Raw genomic sequence first — 24,395 nt, forward strand, 5'->3', positions numbered from 1 at the left:
AGTCCAGTCTAATTATTGTCTCGCTGACTGACACGGGTCCCTCTCCCTTTAACGAAACAATCAAGGAACAAAGGCGGCAATAATGACGATCAGGCCTTTTTATAGGTTTTTCATCACAGGAGTTTAACGTCACTGCCTTCTCCATGACGGAGCTTCCGAGGCTTTGCTGTACTTGGACGTTAAACTACTTGCTGATATACTATAATTTTGATATGCAGTTACCGAACTCTGATTCTACACTATTTTCCTCTCTAAAAATTCTATTCTTAATTTTAAATTATTCTTTCTATAGCTTTTATCACTGTAAACTGAACCGAGGTGTTACACTGCTCATCAAAATGGTTCAAATGGCTCTGAGCACTATGGGACTCAACTGCTTAGGTCATTAGTCCCCTAGAACTTGGAACTAGTTAAACCTAACTAACCTAAGGACATCACACACATCCATGCCCGAGGCAGGATTCGATCCTGCGACCGTAGCGGTCTCGCGGTTCAGGACTGCAGCGCCCAGAACCGCACCACTGCTCATCAGTTATGCACGATTTGTTGACAGCTACGAGCAGAGTAGATAAACATGTAATAATTAGGCAGTGAAGAAATAACAAAAAGGAAATGCAAACAACAACTTCTAAACAGTAGATGATTGGTTGGCGACAATGAGCAGTCTAGCACCCGGTGACGACTTTTCGTGCGCCACCCTGTACCACTGAAATAATATTGTAGAAGTTATCATATTCTCCTAACAAAATGTGACACCAGACACTCGATTATGGAGCGCTGGCTTCATTCGGTTGTAAGTCGGTCTGCCCTCCGTAACAATGAACATGCCCTTTTACGTTGGATAAAAAAAGGATGGAAAATGGCAACTCGTGTGTGCCGTGCCGACTTCCTTTGCATGTGTAATAAAATAAATCTTGCCCTTTTACAAGTATTTCTTCTGCTATTTATCGAAATAGTGATGTAAGCTGATATGCCGTTTTGTTATCTAGATAAATGTATGTATTACATACCACGTGATTTTTATGTAATTTACGTAATTATAAAATACATTTTAATTACCGGTCATGGACGCTGAATAGAATACGAAAAGAACCAGAAGTTCAGAGTCCAAAAACATTTGAAACTGACCTAGAATGGGCGTGCGCAGCGAACGAAACGAACAACTCGATACTGAACTATCATCAGTCGGCAGTGGAACTGCGACGAGTGGCCACGGGAAGAAGGACGAGTTTGGCCGAACGAGACCAAGACCGTGACAGACGGGAACGGGACCGAGGCTGGAACGAGACCGGCCGACATGCCGTTGCGGGAACGAGACCGACCGTTTCCCGGTCCCTGGAACTATAAGTAGAAAGCCGCGACCGAAGTGAACTATGAAAGACCGTTCTTAGAATTCGTTCCTCGCTCGTTCCTTTCATCTTGGCGAACCGTTCCTTTGGACCCGTTAGTTCGCGAACGACCCATCTCTACAACGCATTATTGATTTCCTCAATTTGTGAAGCTCTTTCTCTTGAGGGAATCATCATATTTTTCTGAAATTGCAAATATTCGTTTGTCTGTATATGTACACTACACTACACAACCGATTTCCGATCCATTCGTAAAATCCCTTCGTGGCGTATAGTTTTTTTTTTCTTTTTTCTCAGAGTGTACTACCGTGAGCTCTGATTCAACCTATTGCACCATGAACAACTGTTAGTTTGCTCGAATTCTGCCTACAATATCTCGTGCAACTTATAATACCATAGTATAAATTGCATTTGCGAACGTACATTTAGTGTTAATAGGAAATTGTATGTATTCTATATATCATCCCAATGAGTATTTTTGTATTTTTATGTATTTCCAGCATTCCATGATTTGTGTTATGTTTAAATCATGTCAAACTTTCTTTAAAATAGTAGTAAATTGGATTGCTATATTTGGAGATGGGGCACAATCACACATCCCACACCGGGCCCAGTCCTAGCTCTCGGCGGCCCTGCTTGCGTGTCGTAATACGGACATCTGTGACTATAAATCTCCTATCGCTACCACAGTCGCAGCCTCATGGAACTTAAACGATGGAAAACCTGCTCTAAAATAACCTGGTAGAATTGTCCAGCTGAATGTTTAATGGCATTCTGTGCTACACCCACTGGCGCCATAAGAATACACTAAAGGCATTACATTCATGCCATGCTAGTATTCTCTTTTTTTTTTTTTTTTTTTTTTTTTTGAGAGGAAAAAAAATGAGGCAATAATTGTTAAAAGCGTAGATATGTACCCAGTAACTCTAACCAAATAATGTGAAATCGAATTCACCTGTCCAAAATGATGGACAGTTTTTGAGTGCGATAGCAGGCGTAGTGTAACATACTGAACACGGTTTATTGGTGGAAACAGTCAAAATCATAAAATACCTAGAAGTAATCACTGAGACCGACTTAAAGTGGAATGAGTACATGAAATGCATACCGAAATAAGCGAAAAGAGAGCTGTAACCACTGTTTACAGCACACCGAAAAAGTTGCAGTTGTTTCACTACGAGAACTAGCGAGACGTTCTGAGGAAGAGCGGAAGGCTGGCTTGACCTGTCTAGTACTGGGGTCACATAATCTCGTGATAACGGCGTGTCGTAGTGGGAGGACCGTGCGGCCGCTAGCGGCAGCAGGGAGTAGCAGGCCAGTCTGATTTCGCCACCGCCCGCTGCTTCTGCTGGTGGCGTTACAAATCTATATAAGTTTGACAGTAAAAAGCGCTGTTCATTGTTTACAAATAACACCCCAATATCCCTCCTTTCTTCCTTCCTACGTAAATCTATTGTACTCCCGTGCCGGCCGCGGTGGTCTAGCGGTTCTAGGCGCGCAGTCCGAAGCCGCGCGACTGCTACGGTCGCAGGTTCGAATCCTGCCCCGGGCATGGATGTGTGTGATGTCCTTAGGTTAGTTAGGTTTAAGTAGTTCTAAGTTCTAGGGGACTGATGACCACAGATGTTAAGTCCCATAGTGCTCAGAGCCATTTGAACCATTTGTACTCCCGTGTGCGATCTGGTCGCAATGTCTCCATACAATTTGTTATAAGACCTGTTGTGTTTTTTAAAATGCGAAACTGGCATGCACATAATTTCATTGATCAGTGGTAAGAGAGTACTTGACTGTAACTCGATAGTTTTAACGTGATACTGGTATACAGAGTGGTCCAATGATCGTGACCGGGCCAAATATCTCACGAAATAAGCGTCAAACGAAAAAACTACAAAGAACGAAACTTGTCTAACTTGGAGGGGGAAACCAGATGGCGCTATGGTTGGCCCGCCAGATGGCGCTGCCATAGGTCAAACGGATATCAACTGCGTTTTTTAAATAGGAACCCCCATTTTTTATTACATATTCGTGTAGTACGTAAAGAAATATTAATGTTTTACTTGGACCACTATTTTCACTTTGTGACAGATGGCGCTGTAATAGTCAAAAACGTATAAGTTCGTGGTATGACGTAACATTACGCCAGTGCGGACCGTATTTGCTTCGTGATACATTACCCGTGTTAAAATAGCCCGTTTACCAATTGCGGGAAAGGTCGATGTCGTCTTGATGTATTGTTATTGTGATCAAAATGCCCAACGGGCGTGTGCTATGTATGTTGCTCGGTATCCTGGACGACATCATCAAAACGTCCGGACCGTTCGCCGGATAGTTACGTTATTTAAGGAAACAGGAAGTGTTCAGCCACATGTGAAACGTCAACCACGACCTGCAACAAATGATGATGCCCAAGTAGGTGTTTTAGCTGCTGTCGCGGCTAATCCGCACGTCAGTAGCAGACAAATTTCGAGAGACTCGGGAATCTCAAAAACGCCGGTGTTGGGAATGCTACATCAACATCGATTGCACCCGTATCATATTTCTGTGCACCAGGAATTGCATGGCGACGACTTTGAACGTCGTGTTTAGTTCTGCCACTGGGCAAAAGAGAAATTACGGGACGATGATAGATTTTTTGCACGCGTTCTATTTAGCGACGAAGCGTCATTCACCAACAGCGGTAACGGAAACCGGCATAATATGCACTATTGGGCAACGGAAAATCCACGATGGCTGCGACAAGTGGAACATCAGCGACCTTGGCGGGTTAATGTATGGTGCGGCATTATGGGAGGAAGGATAATTGGCCCCCATTTTATCGATGGCAATCTAAATGGTACAATGTATGCTGATTTCCTACGTAATGTTCTACCGATGTTACTACAAGATGTTTCACTGCATGACAGAATGGCGATGCACTTCCAACATGATGGATGTCCGGCACATAGCTCGCTTGCGGTTGAAGCGGTATTGAATAGCATATTTCATGACAGATGGATTGGTCGTCGAAGCACCATATCATGGCCCGCACATTCGCCGGATCTGACGTCCCCGGATTTCTTTCTGTGGGGAAAGTTGAAGGATATTTGCTATCGTGATCCACCGACAATGCCTGACAACATGCGTCAGCGTATTGTCAATGCATGTGCGAACATTACGGAAGGCGAACTACTCGCTGTTGAGAGGAATGTCGTTACACATATTGCCAAATGCATTGAGGTTGACGGACATCATTTTGAGCATTTGTTGCACTAACGTGGTATTTACACGTAATCACGCTGTAACAGCATGCGTTCTCAGAAATGATGCGTTCACAAAGGTACATGTATAACATTGGAACAAGCGAAATAAAATGTTCAAACGTACCTACGTTCTTTATTTTAATTTTAAAAACCTGCATGTTACCAAATGTTCGTCTAAAATTGTGAGCCATATGTTTGTGACTATTACAGCACCATCTATCTTTACGTACTACACGAATATGTAATAAAAATGGGGGTTCCTATTTTAAAAACGCAGTTGGTATCCGTTTGACCTATGGCAGCGCTATCTAGCGGGCCAACCATAGCGCCATCTGGTTTGCCCCTTCAAGCTAGACAAGTTTCGTTCTTTGTAGTTTTTTCGTTTGATGCTTATTTCGTGAGATATTTGGCCCGGTCACGATCAATGGACCACCCTGTATACACTGGCGAAAAAATTTCCAACACCAAAAAGGAGTTGTGCGACATAAACGGAAGTTGGTAGGCCTGTTACTACATCTGAAAGATGATGTCTATTCAAATTTCGCAGATAAGAGTGGCGCGCTAGTAGCGCCACTATGACGATGCAAATCAGGTTTGCTTTAAATAGACCCTGTAACTTTCGTGATAGCTTCTTTTGAGGTTGGAATCGTGAGCTGAAGGTAGTCAAGAATGCTTTTTAGGCGATAAAGACGCCATTATCAACATCTCTCAGTGAGTTTGAACGAGGTCGTGTAGTAGGGCTACGAGAAGCTGAATGTTCCTTCTGCGATACTGCAAAAAGACTCCTGCAGGAATGTAGCTACTGTTCATGATTGCTGGCAGCGGTGGTCACGAACATGTACGGTCGCAAGAAGTTTGAGCTCCAGACGGCCACTTGGCTCTACCGAGAGGAAAGATCTCCATCTTCGACATATGCCTCTGGCGCATCGCACTGCATCTAGAGCAGCAATTTGAGCAGCAGCTGGCACCACAGTGATACTACGAAGCGTTACAAATCGGTTACGTTAAGGACAGCTCCGAGACAGATCCCCTGTAGCGTGCATTCCAATGAGTCCAAAGCAACGCCACTTTCGACTTGAGTGGTGTCAATCGAGAGATCACTGGAGGGCAGAGTGGAGGTCTGTTGTGTTTTATGATGAAAACTGGTTCTGCCTCGGTGCCAGTGATGGCCGTGTGTTGGTTAGCAGGAGGCCAGGTTAGTGCCCGCAACCACACTGTACCTACGCCTCGAGTTATGGTCTGGGGCGCGATTTCGCGTGACAGCAGGAGCACTCTTGCGGTTATCCCACACACCCTGACTGCACATTTGTACGTCAGTCTGATGATTCGACCTGTTGTGCTGCCATTCATGAACAGCATAACAGGGAGCGTTTTCCAACAGGATAACGCTCGCCCACATACCGCTGCTGTAATTCAACATGCTCTAAAGAGTGTCGACATGTTGCCTGGGCCTGCTCAATCACCAGATATTTCCCTAATCGAGAACATCAGGGACATCATCCGACGACAACTTCCGCGTCATCCACAAACAACATTAACTGTCCCTCTGCTGACCGACCAAGTGCTAAAAGGAATGAAGCTCTATCGCAAAAACTGACATCTGGCACTTGTGCGACACAATGCATGCACGTTTGCAGGTTTGCGTTCAACATTCTGGCGGCCACAGTAGTTATTAATGTACCAGCAATTCACAACCGCAATGGATTACCTCGCCCTTACATTAACCTGTGACCTTGCAAATCTTAATCAATTAAATACACTACTGCCCATTAAAATTGCTACACCAAGAAGAAATGCAGATGATAAACGGGTATTCATTGGACAAATATATTATACTAGAACTGATATGTGATTACATTTTCACGCAATTTGGCTGCATAGATCCTGAGAAATTAGTACCCAGAACAACCACCTCTGGCCGTAATAACGGCCTTGATACGCCTGGGCATTGAGTCAAACAGAGCTTGGATGGCGTGTACAGGTACAGCTGGCCATGCAGCTTCAACACGATACCACAGTTCATCAAGAGTAGTGACTGGCGTATTGTGGCGAGCTAGTTGCTCGGCCACCATTGACAAGACGTTTTCAGTTGGTGAGAGATCTGGAGAATGTGCTGGCCAGGGCAGCAGTCGAACATTTTCTGTATCCAGAAAGGCCCGTACAGGACCTGCAACATGCGGTTGTGCATTATCCTGCTGAAATGTAGGGTTTCGCAGGGATCGAATGAAGGGTAGAGCCACGGGTCGTAACACATCTGAAATGTAACGTCCCCAGTTAAAAAGTGCCGTCAATGCGAACAAGAGGTGACCGAGACGTGTAACCAATGGCACCCCATACCATCACTCCGGGTGATAGGCCAGTATGGCGATGACGAATACACGCTTCCAATGTGCGTTCACCGCGATGTCGCCAAACACGGATGCGACCATCATGATGCTGTAAACAGAACCTGGATTCATTCGAAGGAATGACGTTTTGCCATTCGTGCACCCAGGTTCGTCGTTGAGTACACCATCGCAGGCGCTCCTGTCTGTGATGAAGCGTCAAGGGTAACCGCAGCCATGGTCTCCGAGCTGATAGTCCATGCTGCTGCAAACGTCGTCGAACTGTTCGTGCAGATGGTTGTTGTCTTGCAAACGTCCCCATCTGTTGACTCAGGGATCGAGACGTGGCTGCAGGATCCGTTACAGCCATTCGGATAAGATGCCTGTCATCTCGACTGCTAGTGGTACGAGGCCGTTGGGATCCAGCACGGCGTTCCGTGTTACCCTCCTGAACCCACCGATTCAATATTCTGCTAACAGTCATTGGATCTCGACCAACGCGAGCAGCAATGTCGCGATACGATAAACCGCAATCGCGATAGGCTACAATCCGACCTTTATCAAAGTCGGAAACGTGATGGTACGCATTTCTCCTCCTTACACGTAGGCATCACAACAACGTTTCACCAGTCAACGCTGGTCAACTGCTGTTAGTGTATGAGAAATCGGTTGGAAACTTTCCTCATATCAGCACGTTGTAGGCGTCGTCACTGGCGCGAACCTTGTGTGAATGCTCTGAAAAGTTAATCATTTGCATATCACAGCATCTTCTTCCTGTCGATTAAATTTCGCGACTGTAGCACCTCATCTTCGTGGTGTAGCAATTTTAATGACCAGTAGTGTATGTTTCCTAAACAAATTTTTTCCCGAATAGTCAACATTAATTATTTTTATGTTGTGGTTTTTTCCGTCAGTGTATATGCTGTTGGATTTCCTAAATATGGATTTTCCGTAATTTTAAACTTGGAACAAGCAAACATAAGTTCTCTACTTGAGTTACAAACAATACGTATTAGATTTTCCCGCCAATTTTGAATTTCCTGAAACTACGTGTCAGTTTGCTTCTTTTTTCTGTCTGGGGATGATTGCTGATTTTTGCTGCTACTGGTGACTCACGTGGGCTTTCCAGTGTAATTTGAGCAACGTCTCGCGTGTGATATGTAGTGCTGCTCTTACTTATGGTTCTGTGTGTGTGATAATGTACTTGCAGCCTAGAGTCTTTGTCCCATGAGAGGAATGGGAGCCGTGGGGCAAAGATGCACGAGGACACTTTTGATATCAAATTAATTAAATTGGTCAACTAATACCCCCTCCCACTGATGACGTCGTGGGTGTTACCCAGCTGACACGAGGCAGCCGATTCTGTCCCACTTTTCTTTGCCACCCTCCCCTCTCGAAAATCCCCAGGCGTCGTCCCTCGCAGAAACCTTGCACCATATTTGATATCAAATTAATAATCTAATTAATTATATCAATCGAAAAAAGTTGGCAGGAAATAGCTCAGTTGAGATACATCCACATAAACTATTGTCGGGCTTTTGGTAATCTGTCGTTGAATACGAGCTACTTCAGGTGGGGCCTGAGTTATTCGGATAGCCTCCCTCTCAGTCAAGTTGATTGACTAATTAATCACATCGATATCCTTTTGTGTGAGACAGTTTTCTTTTGTGGATACTGCTCCCTGCTGAAAATATTGATTTATGGGAAATCGATTGCAGTGTGTGGAATATTGTTTATGTAAACAATTTATGGGATACAGTGTGTGGAATACTTAAACAATTGAGGCCGTTTTTGTTCCAATCGCGTAAGAAATATCGGCATGAAATACTCACCACAAATAGTTACACTGTCACAGGCCGCGCTAAATGTACACTACTGGTCATTAAAATTGCTATACCACTAAGATGACGTGCTACAGACACGAAATTTAACCGACAGGAAGAAGATGCTGTGGCATGCAAATCGTTAGCTTTTCAGAGCATTCACACAAGGTTGGTGCCAGTGGCGACACCTACAACGTGCTGACATGAGGAAAGTTTCCAACCGATTTCTCATACACAAACAGCAGTTGACCGGCTTTGAATGGTGAAACGTTGTTGTGATGCCACGTGTAAGCAGGAGAAATGCGTACCATCACGTTTCCGACTTTGATAAAGGTCGGATTGTATCCTATCGCGAGTGCAGTTTATCGTATCGTGACATTACTGCTCGCGTTGGTCGAGATCCAATGACTGTTAGCAGAATATGGAATCGGTGGGTTCAGGAGGGTAGCACGGAACGCCGTGCTGGATCCCAACGGCCTCGTACCACTAGCAGTCGAGATGACAGGCATCTTACCCGCATGGCTGTAACGGATTGTGCAGCCACGTCTCGATCCCTGAGTCAACAGATGGGGAAGTTTGCAAGACAACAACCACCTGTACGAACAGTTCGACGACGTTTGCAGCAGCATGGACTATCAGCTCGGAGACCATGGCGGCGGTTACCCTTGACGCTGCATCACAGACAGGATTGCCTGCGATGGTGTACTCAACGACGAACCTGGGTGCACGAATGATAAAACGTCATTTTTTCTTATGAATACGGGTTCTGTTTACAGCATCATGATGGTCGCATCCGTGTTTGGCGACATCGCGGTGAACGCACATTGGAAGCGTGTATTCGTCATCGCCATACTGGCGTATCACCCGGCGTGATGGTATGGGGTGCCATTGGTTACACGTCTCGGTCACCTCTTGTTCGCATTGACGGCACTTTTTAACTGGGGACGTTACATTTCAGATGTGTTACGACCCGTGGCTCTACCCTTCATTCGATCCCTGCGAAACCCTACATTTCAGCAGGATAATGCACAATCGCATGTTGCGGGTCCTGTACGGGCCTTTCTGGATACAGAATATGTTCGACTGCTGCCCTGGCCAGCACATTCTCCAGATCTCTCACCAACTGAAAACGTCTTGTCAATGGTGGCCGAACAACTGGCTCGTCACAATACGCCAGTCACTACTCTTGATGAACTGTGGTATCGTGTTGAAGCTGCATGGCCAGCTGTACCTGTACACGCCATCCAAGCTCGGTTTGACTCAATGCCCAGGCGTATCAAGGCCGTTATTACGGCCAGAGGTGGTTGTTCTGGGTACTAATTTCTCAGGATCTATGCAGCCAAATTGCGTGAAAATGTAATCACATATCAGTTCTAATATAATATATTTGTTCAATGAATACCCGTTTATCATCTGCATTTCTTCTTGGTGTAGCAATTTTAATGGCCGTTAGTGTATCTGGCGATAGCCAGGCTGCACCACGCGCCGCTGGAAGGAGCGGCGCGCGACCGCTGTTGGCTCCCGCATCGCCCCGTGGAGAACCTCCGGCCGTCTCGCGGTATTAGCGCGCCTCAAGTGGCTGCTTCGTGTCGCGTAGCACTGCTGGGTCCACACATGCCGCCTGTCGTGACCGGATTGGACCGTGAACAAATCAGCGTTTACCTGGGAAACCCCCACGCCTTGCTTTGCCGGATACTGGAGCACGCGATAACTGCTTCCAAGGCAAATGACTGACTGGGAATCGATCCAGAAGTACTGATGAAGTCAATAAATTGATTGACTAATTAATTTGCAATCCAGTGACCGTGATGTAGGGGTATAAGGTTGACGCAGTAGCTCACCGGTCTCACTCGCAGTCAGAGTCTGGAAGAAGAATCGTGATGCATCAACAGCGGAAATCGTGCTGCGACTCCCAGCAGAACAGGAAGAAGCAGAGGGGTAAGTATTCCTCGCTTAATAATACGTTCTCGTCTTTTCCTATGTCTGTAGTTGCTACTATCGTATGTACTGGTTCTTTCTTTTTTTGTCTCCAGCATCAACGGAGACGACATCCAGCTCACTGGGGCCTGCAACACCCTGTGGTCCTCTAGTACAACTGGTGAGGATGATGGAACCGATAAATATGGATGTCGTCTTTGGAGGACTTTACTGTTCTCCACCATTCGCACCATTCCAGAATATTCCGGTGTTATTGCAAGGACAGAGTGCTGATGTGCTGGATGAGAAGCTGCTGATTTATAATTTAACAGCTAGCGGTTCAAAATGCTTAAATACTAGTATAGGAGCATCAGTCGACAGTAACTGGCGTGTTGTGTTAGAGATTGAAAATGTAACAAGAAGTGTTAAAGTGCGGTTTAAGACTTGGAGTGGGGTGAACTGTGTTGTGCAGAACACTACATCAACCAACAGACGACCTCCGAGAATTCTCTATCTCCAGACATTTACTGTGATGCTATCTATAACATCACAGTATGATGGCGTGACACTCATGGCGAGATCTAGAGGGTCGCCCATTTATCTGCAACGCTCCACCATTACAAACTTGTTCAGTCTGCAGTTGGTGATAGCCCTTGTGCTGGACAGACTGCGGGCTGCCTTGTGTTCAAACTGAGTATAAAGACATGGTGAACTATCTCTGTACATATTGAGTGCTTGCAGGCAATTTAAAACAGCGTACCAATACGGTATCAAAAGAAGAAGCTAAAGCAACTCCCATCAGTTTGAGAATTTTGTGCATATGGGGAGCAGTCATTTGGAAAATACTGTAAAAAATGAATCAGTAGTTTTTGTTGTCACTGTGATGTAGCCTATGTATCACTACTGAATGTATATAGACGTAAATAAACGTAAATCCTGTGTGCTATTTCTTCTTTCATAACCCTCTCATTATAACGTAGCCACGGTAGCTCAATCGGTAAGATGATTGTGCTACAGTGGCTATACATATTACTATTACAAATGTTCATTTTTCTATTAAAGATCATTGCACACCAAAACCTGATATAGTCAGAATCATGGCAGGGTGAGTGAGTCATCAGGAATTCTTTGTAAATTACTGGTCCCGTGATGGTGTGGAAGAAGACCTAATAATATAAGAGCAATAACTGTACATCCATCCAGTCATGGGAAGACAAATGTTCTCATGTCACTACTAACACACCTGGATGGAGTCCACTTTGAGCATGTATGTGTATTTTCAGAAACGCTGTTTCAACCAGGCAGAAGCTACTGCAAAAGATACTACAGGGTGTAAATGGTGTAACATACAACATTCAGTCAAAGCAGTCAAATGCCCCCCACCAGAAAAAGCAAAGCCAAACACCGTGTTTGTGTTTGGCGACGTTGCTGTGCAAAACCAAGATCAAATTCTCAGATATTTCTGATACGGTCGTCGTATGGGTATTGACATATTTTATTTGTGTTAGACATATTCCAGAATCCCGAAACAGTTGGTGAGGAATAATGCACATCTCATTATAGCTTCCAGACAATTTGAATCTAAAGCACATTTACCAGGTGCATGTAGGAACTGACATGTCATTCAATGATTTTGTAAAGATATGCGCAGATTGCTGGAATCACACACACTACAGATTTCTTGTTACTGATGAATCAAGAAAACTGAATGATGGTAGATGTAGATGGAACTTCCAGGAGTTTCTGTATATACAACTATGAAAAAAGTGATGAGTATATTAGTATACATCACACCATGAACAAGTTCCCACATATGTCAGGCACTCAGCCCAAGAGGATAGGTGTGCATTGACTGAGAATCCGTCTGTACGTAGATAGGAAATTCCAATCTCTCGAACATAATTTTAAGGAGCTAGAGACGTATGTCCAGATCCTTCTGAGTCTGATCAACAAATGAGATGCTAGGCTTAAGTAACTAGTGACGCACACCCACATCATTCTGAGAAAGAAAGTAGACGACTTAGCTGTAAAGGGTGATGGAACTGAAAAGAAAGTACATTGTTTAACTTTAAAGGTTGTGCGAAATGTATACAATGTGCTGCCTGTGAAACAGTCCGCTTAGTTTACAGCAAGATGTCGACTAAGCGTAAGGTCGACACTGCGTGGAAGGCTGTTCGAGAGAAGTTTTGGCTGCTAAGGCTAGGACATTTGGATCGAGAGCAAACACTGAGAGAAACGTTTAAACCAATTACTGAATCTCTTGATGAACTTTCAGCGAAATTACACAACGACGATGATACTATTGCCAGTTTTATTACCTGTCACAGCGATGCTAGGATAGACAAAACATTTAGTACCAGTAGTGAAAAACCATACATGTTGGGCACACAGCCTACAACGTTAAATGAAAAACCAATACAGATAGGGGACAGGGAATTTAAGAGAACAACAGGTTTGCTTAACCTCACTTTCCTCAAACCCTCAAAAACAGTAAAATTTTCACCCAAAGATTTGAAGATGTATGGTGAAATGCTACAAGTGGGCCATGTACACAGGGAAGAAGGAAACCAACACAGTGCGAAATACAGAGACATTATAAAACCATTATTATTAGACATTCGGTATAGCGGTGGTGATGATATTGACATTCAACATAAAAGAGCTAGCAATCAGCCCCCTCAATATATAAACTATGATAACCTGAATTAGATAACAGATAGACTACGATAGCTCATGGCGTCAATTGCTGCAGGGAATACCTCTCATTTGAATGAGGAATCGAATTAGCATGTAGATGGTAGCTCAAGAACTGCACTAACCAGTACACAAAACATAGCCTCCTAGGCATGTTGTGGTTAAAGGTTTGGATGACTTATGGCAGGCTGATCTTGTAGATATGAGAGGATATTCACATGAGAATAATGGATTGAAATATATTTTAATGTTTATTGATACATACTGAAAATTTGCCTGAGCATTACCTGTTAACACAGGGAGAAATGTCACAGAGGTATCTGAAGATTTGTTGCAGACAGGGAAGAATCAATGCCCAGACAACCTCCAAATCGATCACAGTGTAAAGTTTTGCAATAGGTACTTCAAGTGATGCAGCGGTATGGAATACATCAGTACTCAATATTTACCTACCTGAAGGTGGGTATCATAGAACACATGAACAGAACAGTAAAAGGTCAGAAAAGTGCAGAGAACAAATCCCAAAACTAAAATCTTAAAGGGTAGCAGTGGCACTGAAGTTTCAGGATACTTTTACACAGAAGAAATGCAGAAGAACTCATAGAGCATGTCATAAGGTATCGAGGGAATAGAGCAGCAGTTAAATGGATTGGTATTCCTGCAACACAGAGCTGCTGAATTGATGCTGACGATTTGCCATATAACGGAGTGCACAGAGCACAAACAGCACAAAAAGTACAGTAAATAATGTCTAATGCCGTTTCTAGACTAAAGAGCGTATTTTTTTTTATAAATTCTCAGATTTTAAACCAAGATTTTAGTTTTGTCATTGCCTCCATTTAAAAATTTATCTATCTCTGTGATAGAATTTTTCATTTATTTGATAAAATAAAAATCTAATAAAGTTTTTATTTATAAAATGAATACAAAATATAGCCGGCCGGTGTGGCCGAGCGGTTCTAGGCGCTTCAGTCTGGAACCGCGCCGCTGCTACGGTCGTAGGTTCGAATTCTGCCTCGGGCATGGATGTGTGTGATGTCCTTAGGTTGGTTAGGTTTAAGTAGTTCTAAGTTCTAGGGGACTGATGACCTCAGAAGTTAAGTCCCATAGTTCTCAGAGTCATTTGAGCCATTTTGAACAAAATATAAATTAAAGACAAAAATCAGTGATTAATGTTAAAAATGAATGAAAAATGCTTTCTTTATTCAGTATAATCAGCTGTATATCCAGCAAACGATCATGTGGAAGGTGTTAAAAACTGAATTGTAATTTATGCAGATTTCGAATGTTTTTTTAAAAGATGTTAACTCTTGGCAACCAAATCCTGAAAAATCTTATATTAATAAATATCTAAAGAAATTCCGTTTTCATTTATTGTGTTGAATATTCTAACTGTGATTTTAAAAATCTTATTATGTATGCTGGCAAAAAAACAACAAAAAACTTCGTTGAATTCTTAAAACAATAATCTAGAAAAATTACTGATATAAATGGTCGAAAGATTCCAATGATAATGACATATGAAGACGAAATAAATTTTAAAACTTCAAAGATTTGTTTTATTTATGAAAAGATATTTACTAAAAGAAAAAAGTGAGAGATGATTGTCATTCAACTGGAAAATATCGACGAAGCGCTCATAAGGGTCCTAATTTTAATTATCAAGAGCCTAAATTTATTCCAGTTTAATTTCATAATTTAACGAATTATGATGTTCACTTGTTTATTAAAGAATAGCAATAGATAATCAAAATGTGAACGCTATTCCAAGTAATGAACAAAAATATATTTCCTTTAGTTAAATGGTTGAAGACTGATTAACATTAAGATATTTAGATACGTTTAAAATCATGACCTCAAGTATTGATAAATTGTTGTCTAACCTTAGAAAAGAACAATTTAGAAGAACAGCAAAATATTTAAAGATGAAAAATTAGATTTAATGATTGAAAAATAAGTTTAACCGTTTGAATATATCAACTGTGACGAAAAATTAAAAGAAAAAAATTACCTCACAAAAATATTTTTGTTCAAGGCTTAATAAACGTGATGTAAAACCTAAACACCACCTATGTGCAAAAGCAGATTGGAAAAAATTTAATATTAAAAATGTAGATGAATATACAAAATTATGTAATAAATCCAATGTTTTAATACCAGCAGATATTTTCGAAAATTTTAGAGGCACTTCTATGAAATCTTATAAAGTCCATCCTTCTTGCTATTTTACAGCACCTGATGTACCTTGGAAATCAATGTTAAAAATGCCAAAAGTTGAATTAGATTTATTAAACGATTATGATGTGATTTTATTGCTTGAAAAGGGAATTCCAGGTGGAATTTCTCAAAGTATTAAAAATAAGCTAAATCAAGTAATATACATATGAAAAAGCTTTGCCAGAAAAACGATCAAACAGCATTGCATATTTAGACACAAATAATTTATAGAATTGGGCAATTTCTCAATTTTTACCATTTAAAAGTTACAGTTGGTTAGAACCCAAATCCTTTAATTCTAAAAAATTCTTAGTATACCAGATAATAATATATATGGTTATATTTTAGAAGTCGGTTTACAATAGCCAAATAAATTACATGATTTACATTAATATTTACGACTAGCACCAGAAGGAGGAAATCAATTATCAACAAAATTATTGACAAAATTAAATAATTAAGGAAAATATGTTTTATGTTCTTGAAATCTTAGACAATGTTTAAATCTTGGTTTAAAAGCAATAAAAAATCATAGAAAATTATCATCTGAACAATCAGAGAGGTTGAAAGAATACATTGATTTTAATACAGAAATGAGAAAAATTGGAGCTAACAAATTGCAAAAAGACATCTACAAGTTCATGAACAATTCAGCATTTGGAAAAACGATGGAAAATAAAAATATTAAAATAATAACACATCCAGAAAATACACGTAGCATATTTCAAAACGAAATGATGAACACAGTACTGTATTTTCAGAAAATCTAGATGCAGTTCATATGGAAAAAAACACAGAAAAATTTAATAGATCAATTTACATTGGAATGAGTATTCTAGATCTTTCAAAAATAAAGATGTATGGTTTTCATTGTAATGTAATGAAACAAAAATACTGCGAGATTATTGATTTATGTTTTATAGGTACAGATTTCTTTATCCACGATATAAAAAATGAAGATTTTTTTTAAAGATCTGAAATCTGTAATAAACGAATTTGACATACACGTTTATTCAAAACAAGTAAGATATAGAAAATTAAAGATGAAAACTGTGGAATAGTTATATTAGAGTATGTTAGTTTAAGACCGAAAATGTATGCCTATAAAGTAGAAGATAAAGAATATAAAAAATCTAAAGGAGTTAAGTGATATATTGTAAAAAGTAAAATTAGTTTTGATGATCATAAAAATTGTTTAGATGACAAAATAAAACGATATAGAAATTTAATTAGGCAATTTAAACATAAATTGTATACAGTTCAATATAACAAAATTGATTTAATTTCTGATGATGATAAACATGTTATATTACAAGATGGAATTAATACATTACCATATGGTCATTATAAATTAAAATCAAATAAAATAATAGATAACAACAATGATTTTCTATGTAAATTAAATGGTTGTGTTAACGATTATCCAACAAACAAAATAAAATTTCATCATTTCTTATATGACTTAAACAGTTGCATAGAAGATTAATTAAAAATAATGAAATAAAAAATCAATCTCTTTTTAATATTTTTTTCATGGCATGATAATTTTTGATGTGTTTCCAGATATATTTTACAAACAAATTTTCCACAAAAACATTCAACGTTTTGATAATACCTTTCTTTATATTTTTGATGATGGAAAGTTATTTTCTCCTTTTTGCTTGATTATGGTTACACTTATGAATATATGTAAAATAATTTTTAATTTCTTTTTTACATTTTTTGCAAGTAAATGTTTTTTATTCCAGTTATTAATAACATTGTTTATATGTCCTGAATTATTTCCTCTATATTCTTTTTGTTTATTTTTTTTACAATAATACAATACAATAATAGATAACAACAATGATTTTCTATGTAAATTAAATGGTTGTGTTAACGATTATCCAACAAACAAAATAAAATTTCATCATTTCTTATATGAATTAAACAGTTGCATAGAAGATTAATTAAAAATAATGAAATAAAAAATCAATACAATTACAAGATGGAATTAATACATTACCATATGGTCATTATAAATTAAAATCAAATAAAATAATAGATAACAACAATGATTTTCTATGTAATAACAAACTCATTTATAACGATAAAAGAAGTGTTTATGATGACTGATAAAAAGAGTCCATGGTTTTTCCTGACATGATTGCATGATTGAATGAAACAAACTGCGACAATCAAATTGCTTACCAAAACTAGATCAAACAAAATAAAATTTCATCATTTCTTATGTGAATTAAACAGTTGCATTTTTGAAAGTGTATTCTTATTCGTAACTTTTATTTCTTTAAGGATTTCTTTTTCTTGTATGCACGTTAGACAAAATATTTTATTTTCACGTTCCATTTATAAAGAAAAAATGAATTAGAATTTAAAAAATAAAAATCTGAATTTTGTCATATATAAATGGAGTCGTTTTTAGATCTAAAAAATAACAAACTCATTTATAACGATAAAAGAAGTGTTTATGATGACTGATAAAAAGAATCCATGGTTTTTCCTGACATGTTTGCATGAAACAAACTGTGACAATCAAATTGCTTACCAAAACTAGAGCAAACAAAATAAAATTTCATCATTTCTTATGTGAATTAAACAGTTGCATAGAAGATTAATTAAAAATAATGAAATAAAAAATCAATCACTTTTTAATATTTTTCTCATGGCATGACAATTTTTGATGTGTTTCCAGATATATTTTACAAACAAATTTTCCACAAAAACATTCAACGTTTTGATAATACCTTTCTTTACCTGTATGATTAGAAATTTTACAGACATGTTGGTAGAGGGAGTTATGGAGCAAAAATGGTAAATATAAGGATATATACTTTATTTACAGACACTTATCTGAATGTGAGAGATGGTCTCAGGGCATGTAATTTGTCCACCAACCTGAAAGAAACTGCTTAACATAGATTATTTTCTTTGGAGTTCAAATTCTCGTTTTTTGTTTACTCTGATGATGGCTTAGAAATAACGAGGACATTCTGCAGTGATCGGTAGTTTTCACAGCAACATAGTGGAATTTTTTTCCCCAAAATTTATGCAGGGTGGACATGTGTAGGTTGAGTTGCACCCTGCAGTCAAACAGTAAAACTATATCGATTTTGCTCATAAAACTAAGAGAAAACGGACTGTGCCTATTTTTGTGGAAATAGGATACTTATTGTTGCCGTAATTGTGATCCCCGTTTTAATAGATGCTCGATTATAAGAGATGCATTGACATTAAATACAATTGTTCTCCATTGCAGAATGGCAGTGTGGGGGATTGTTCAGTGTATGTGCTCTCCCAACACAGCTGCAGGGCCGGGTAGTGCCGCTAAATTTCGCTATTGTGTTGCCAAAGGTCCATCGCTTCAAGGCAGACTGGGCGCCGCCAGCACCCATGGGGATATGGTGAAAGGCCAGGTGTGGTCAATGACCGTGTGGAGATGGCTGTGGGCTGCACTCTGTGCATTTGGAAAAGCCTGTGTCCACCCTCCCCCAATAGGTGAATGGATGGAGGAAGATAGGGCGGGGAAGGGCGAGGGTAGGTAGGAGGGCCTCGAATTTTGGCAGTTTCTGATTGTACATTGAAGAGAATGCACGTTCAACTACCGCTCCCTCTTCAATCCTTTGGAACAACGCTTTTCCCCAGTACAGGGTTGCATTATGACCCATTTATCAAAAGTGTTGTTTTTTTCACAAAAGTTTTGAAGTATAATTTGAAGATTGGTGCATTTCTTCCATCAGCTGTGGCAGCGTGTATTGGCTTCGACTACCTGCACTACAGGGTGATTCTAGAGCGGGTGTCTGTAACGAACTCTGACATCAAACGGTGATAGATACAGTCCTCAGCACTGTGCTTACAGGTAACATACTTAATAAACTCCTCCCTGTCTCACACCAGCATCTCGTCAGTTGAATAGTCCTCCCCCCCCCCCCTCCCACCAAAAAATATAGTACCTTACACCCTAGCTTTTTCCCACCAGCTTGTCGATGAAGGGTTGAGTTTGAATGTGCCAGCCACTAGGAGTGTGCCTGCCACTAGTTTCGAGTGGTATTGTGAAATTTTTTCCCTGCAGGCTAACACCAGTTGTATGGCATCGACAGTTTTTGGGCTGTATTGCGATTTTAGGCAGTCGTTGTGTAGCACTATGCATATAGTTATATAATTAGGACTGATCTGTATGATTAACTACATAATCAGGATTGATCTTTACTTCAGTTTCACAACCAAAATATATAATGTATACTAACCTAACCTTCTTCTCCTGCATCTGGACAGTTTCCATGTGTTGGGGGATGCACTTGGGCATTATGTCCAGAAGGACCAGGGTTCAAATCTCGGGAAGAGCACCACCATTTTTAATTCCTCACAAGTTCCAAGCGCCTCTGGTGGTATAATTGTGTTAAGGGGGTGCACTTTGGCTTTCCATCCTGGAGGACCAGGGTTCTAGTCTCGGAAAGAGCACTGCGATTTTTAATATCCCGCCAATTCCCAGATGGGAGGTGAGGTGGCTGTCAGCACAGCACTGGGACAAAGAAATTCCCACAAAAATCCGAAATTCCCGCCGAAATTCTAAATTCCCGCAAGATTTCGAAATTCCCGCCAAAATTTGAAATTCCCGCCACATGGTATAGGTAGAGTGGGGGAGGGGTGGGGATGGGGGAGGGTATCGGGACCCATGTGCAGGCTGAGAAAATCACATGATGTCATTTGGGGTGGGGGTGAGTATGGTCAGAGGGGGGTAATTAATCGATCAATTTAATTAATTTGCATATCAATTTGATATCAAAATTGGGGTCGAGCCGCCATCTCTCTATTTCTGACTTTCACAGGGGAACTTATGTGCATTATGGAAGGTAGGACATCAGGTACTGGCGGAAGTGAAGCTGTAATGATGTGTCATGCTTGGGTAGTTCAGTTGGTAGAGCACTTGCCCACATAAGGAAGGCAAAGGTCCTGGGTTCGAGTCCTGGTCCGGCACACTCTTTATCTACCAGGAAGTATCAAGAACTTCTTACGTGATTTATTTAGGAAAAGAACCTCAGCAGTTTTCCATAATGCCAGAAAGTAGGTTAAGGTCAAGCACTGACTGAAGATAGTGATTACAGGTGGAAATAGTGAGACTTTGGTCTTGTCAGGATCTAGGTGTGTCGTACCTATATCACAAAAGGCTCTTGAAAACTGGAACAAATACAGTTTGCACTTACTTCCCTTAATTTGAGCCATTCATATGATAACTATTGTCTGCTACTTTTCTCTCTTGCCATCTTCGGTGACATGATTTAGAAAGTGTTACTCGAAGGAACTTGTAAGCACTTACGCTTCTATACTTTTGTGAACTTCTATACATTGTTCATGTTAGTGCTAGCTTATCTGTGATTTTCTGTGTAGCAGACGTTTCTGTGCAGCTCTAATTTTTGTCACATTATCTTCTTATCTCCGAAGCAGCCAATGGCCTGCAGGGTCACGAAAGTGTCGATATTCCCTCTGTACACAGCACTCATTGATTATCACATTCCAGATGTCTGGCGATAGACCCCTAGCAGGAAGTATGGTGGTCAACTTGGTATATCTTGACTAAGATCTGGAGGAAGCTTGTTAGATACTCACCTACCAAGCCTAGCCCTTCTATGTTAGTATTTTTGCCTACAACACGTACCAGTAGCAGCAGTGACTCAGAGAGGATGCTAGTCTCTCTCTGGAAAGTGGTCGTGGTTGGCCACAAGGGTCAAGAGAGGCATGTCACATGGGCAGCGCACCTAACCCGGATACAAGACTGCCAACTGACAGCCTCCGTACTTGTTCCATGCTCTATGTGTTGATTAGTCTACGGTCGTACCAAAATGCAACAGTAACCCAGCTTTGTTTTTGCACTGCCTCATTTTTGCTATTTGTATACGTTCAGTGTGCAGCTGACGAGAACTCTCACTCTGTTTACGATTTTCACTTACGTATCAGGAGTGGACAGAAAAGTGGCGACAAGAACTTACCCTGTTGTGTAGTTGGTGATGCAATCACATTCATTGTCACTACTATGGATCCGAAGTTTCGTGGACTTTGGCAACAATAACTATTACTGCAGCAGCAGCAACAACAACACCAGGAACAACTAAAACTCCAACAGGAACAACAGTACGTCGCTACCCCGCAACTCTTGTGTCGTCAGCAACAACATAAGTTGGTTACAGCTACGCCCCTGCCACCATGTGCTTGCTTTGACAAGGCTTCAGAGAGCTGAGAGGTGTAGCTCCAATGTTTAGAACTTCTTTGTCTTCCTTAGAGCATTTCCGATAAGCGGAGAAGTTGTTTACGCCTGTCTTCTAGCAGTTGTGTGTATGGAGTACTGCAGAAATTGCGACCACCCACAAACCCCAGTGATTTATCTCTCACAAGGGACGCCTTTGACTTCAAACACTCGGAACTGTACTAAATCATCCTCAGACTAACACTCGACCATAAAAAACAACAAGTTTCTGTTTCATTTCCATTCGTAACTCCGCACTTGTCTCCAAACGCCATCAGACGCTAGCATGTTGTAGCTGCACTAACAAGTGCTCGAGTTGCGTGAATGGTATAGTTGTAGTACGAATGCGCCACTTGGAGTGTTCGCAGGCGGGTTACTGTGTAAGCTGAACTGAAGTGAATTAATCTTACGAATGTGGTTCAGATATTAGAGACAAAGTTACGACATGCTGAATATGGAAATGAAATCGGGGTAGAGGATACAGAGTTCGGATATATTATATAACATAATAATTCAGAAATATAACGGGGATGATACAGAACTACATGAAGGTACGCTTGATAGATATACTGATTTTGTAGGAAAGAAAGATACTGAACCTCAAGTTGGCCATTCAAGCAGTACACGACGTTAGTCTCCAGAGCAACAGGAACAGTCCAGTCAAAATGAATATGAACTGTCTGCACTCAAACTGCCGAGCCCTAGTGTATTAGTAGATACTGATGACAGCATACTGGAGAACATTAATGAAGACTATGACAATCATGGTTGCAATTCCCATAGCAAACTAATGAGGCGGTATAAGTGCATTAAAAAAGCACTTCGTCTCCATGCTACAAGTGGCCCATCGGGATCATCCAACCGCCGTGTCATCCGCAGTAATGATGCGGATAGGAGGGGCGTGTGGTCAGCACACCGCTCTCCCGGTAGTTATGATGGTATTCTTGACCGAAGCCGCTACTATTCGGCCGAGTAGCTCCTCAGTTGGCATCACGAGGCTGAATGCACCCTGAAAAACGGCAACAGCGCATGGTGGCCTGGATGGTCACCCATCCAAGTGCCGACCACGCCCGACAGCGCTTAACTTCGGCGATCTCACGGGAACCGGTGTATCCACTGCGGCAAGGCCGTTGCCGTAAGTGCATTAAAAGTAAATCAAATTGCACATTAATTCTAAATTATGTGTCTTCCAAAAAGGTGAGCAGGAGCTCGCTTCAAAGGAAACAGACTGTCGCGATTGTAAACTATAAAAGAGCATGTAATATCGCAGTTTGATAGAGCAATGTAGTATGGATCTACAGTTCATTGTTGGCATCTGCACGTGTGGGCATTAGAAACTTCTAAAATGGATGGCGTGGACAATTTCAAATCTTCGATTTCTTTTATCGACAATCTTAGGGCGAATATGGCATTTCATTGAGGCACATTGCTACATTTGTCTCACGTAAGAACATTCAGGACGATAATAGCTCACGTCGGAAGACACATTTTGTGTAGGGAGTGAACATGTTTATGACAGAGCACGGCGTGGAGAAAGGAAATGATTTGAACAGCGACCAGAATCAATTCCAGAATGAAATGTGTTCATCATATACTCCGTCTCACAGAGGGGGAGAACTACAGATGATATGTTGCAGTCTGTCCACAGCTCCACCCGCAGCTACATAGTGTTCGTAAGGCTCCCCCCGTCGGAGGTTCGAGTCCTCCCTCGAGCACGGGTGTGTGTGTTGTCCTTAGCGTTAAGTTAGTTGAAGTTAATTTAATTAGTGTGTAAGCCTAGGGACCGATGATCTCAGCAGTTTGGTCCCATAGTCCTTACCAAAAATTTCCAAACTACACAGCGGATGTGGCTTTATCAATGAAAGGAAGAGTAGCAAACAAGTTATACATCTGTTTTCTATGAGGCAGAAGGCACTTTCGGCCCAGATATTTTAAAGAAACTTGGCCACGGAAGGTTCATGTGCTGGGGGAAGGGGAGGGGGCGGAAACAAAAGTGGAAAAATGACTGCAGAACACGTGAAACGTTTTCTGACATCAGTACTTGGCGAACATGTCACAGGTGAAAAGAGCCTATTGGTGTGGGAGTCCTGGTCAGGTCACACAGATCGTACCATTCTAGATGCAAGTTTTCCAAACAAAGATATTATGCTGAAGATATTGCCACCGAAAACAACAAAGTTGTTTACTCCTTTCGGCAGCATCACCTCTATATCAGAAAGACCGCTGATTTTGTGAGACTATAATGCGCCAAACCGCCAGTGAAGATACATGATGGTTATTTCCTCATCAAACTTCACTCTGTGATTTACGATCAATTTTCTGCTCCAAAGTATTCTTGCAATATTGTTGGCGTTTGAAAAGGTAATTAGTGTGACTTTTGATATTGGACTGCTTGAATGCGAAAGTGATTTTGAATGTACAAACGTCGCTTTAGTGAGCTGTGCACATTGTTCCGTGGGAAATGCGGTACTGGCGGGAGTGCAGTACATGGAGAATGGTAGACGAAACATTACTTTATTTGCTGGGCAGTATTACATAGTGGTCTACACCGGTCAGGGATTCGACACATAATACCCCTGGTCACAGATTTGTTC

The 24,395-nt window shown here is 40.9% G+C and overlaps 1 pseudogene; it reads right to left on the bottom strand.

Annotated features, from left to right (window-relative positions):
• Window positions 1-22,818: 22,818 nt before the first annotated feature.
• On the bottom strand, window positions 22,819-22,936 carry LOC124557142 (annotated as a pseudogene).
• Window positions 22,937-24,395: the final 1,459 nt, after the last annotated feature.

Source organism: Schistocerca americana, chromosome X (assembly GCF_021461395.2).
Source record: "Schistocerca americana isolate TAMUIC-IGC-003095 chromosome X, iqSchAmer2.1, whole genome shotgun sequence".
In the NCBI taxonomy this organism is placed as follows: Eukaryota; Metazoa; Arthropoda; class Insecta; order Orthoptera; family Acrididae; genus Schistocerca; species Schistocerca americana.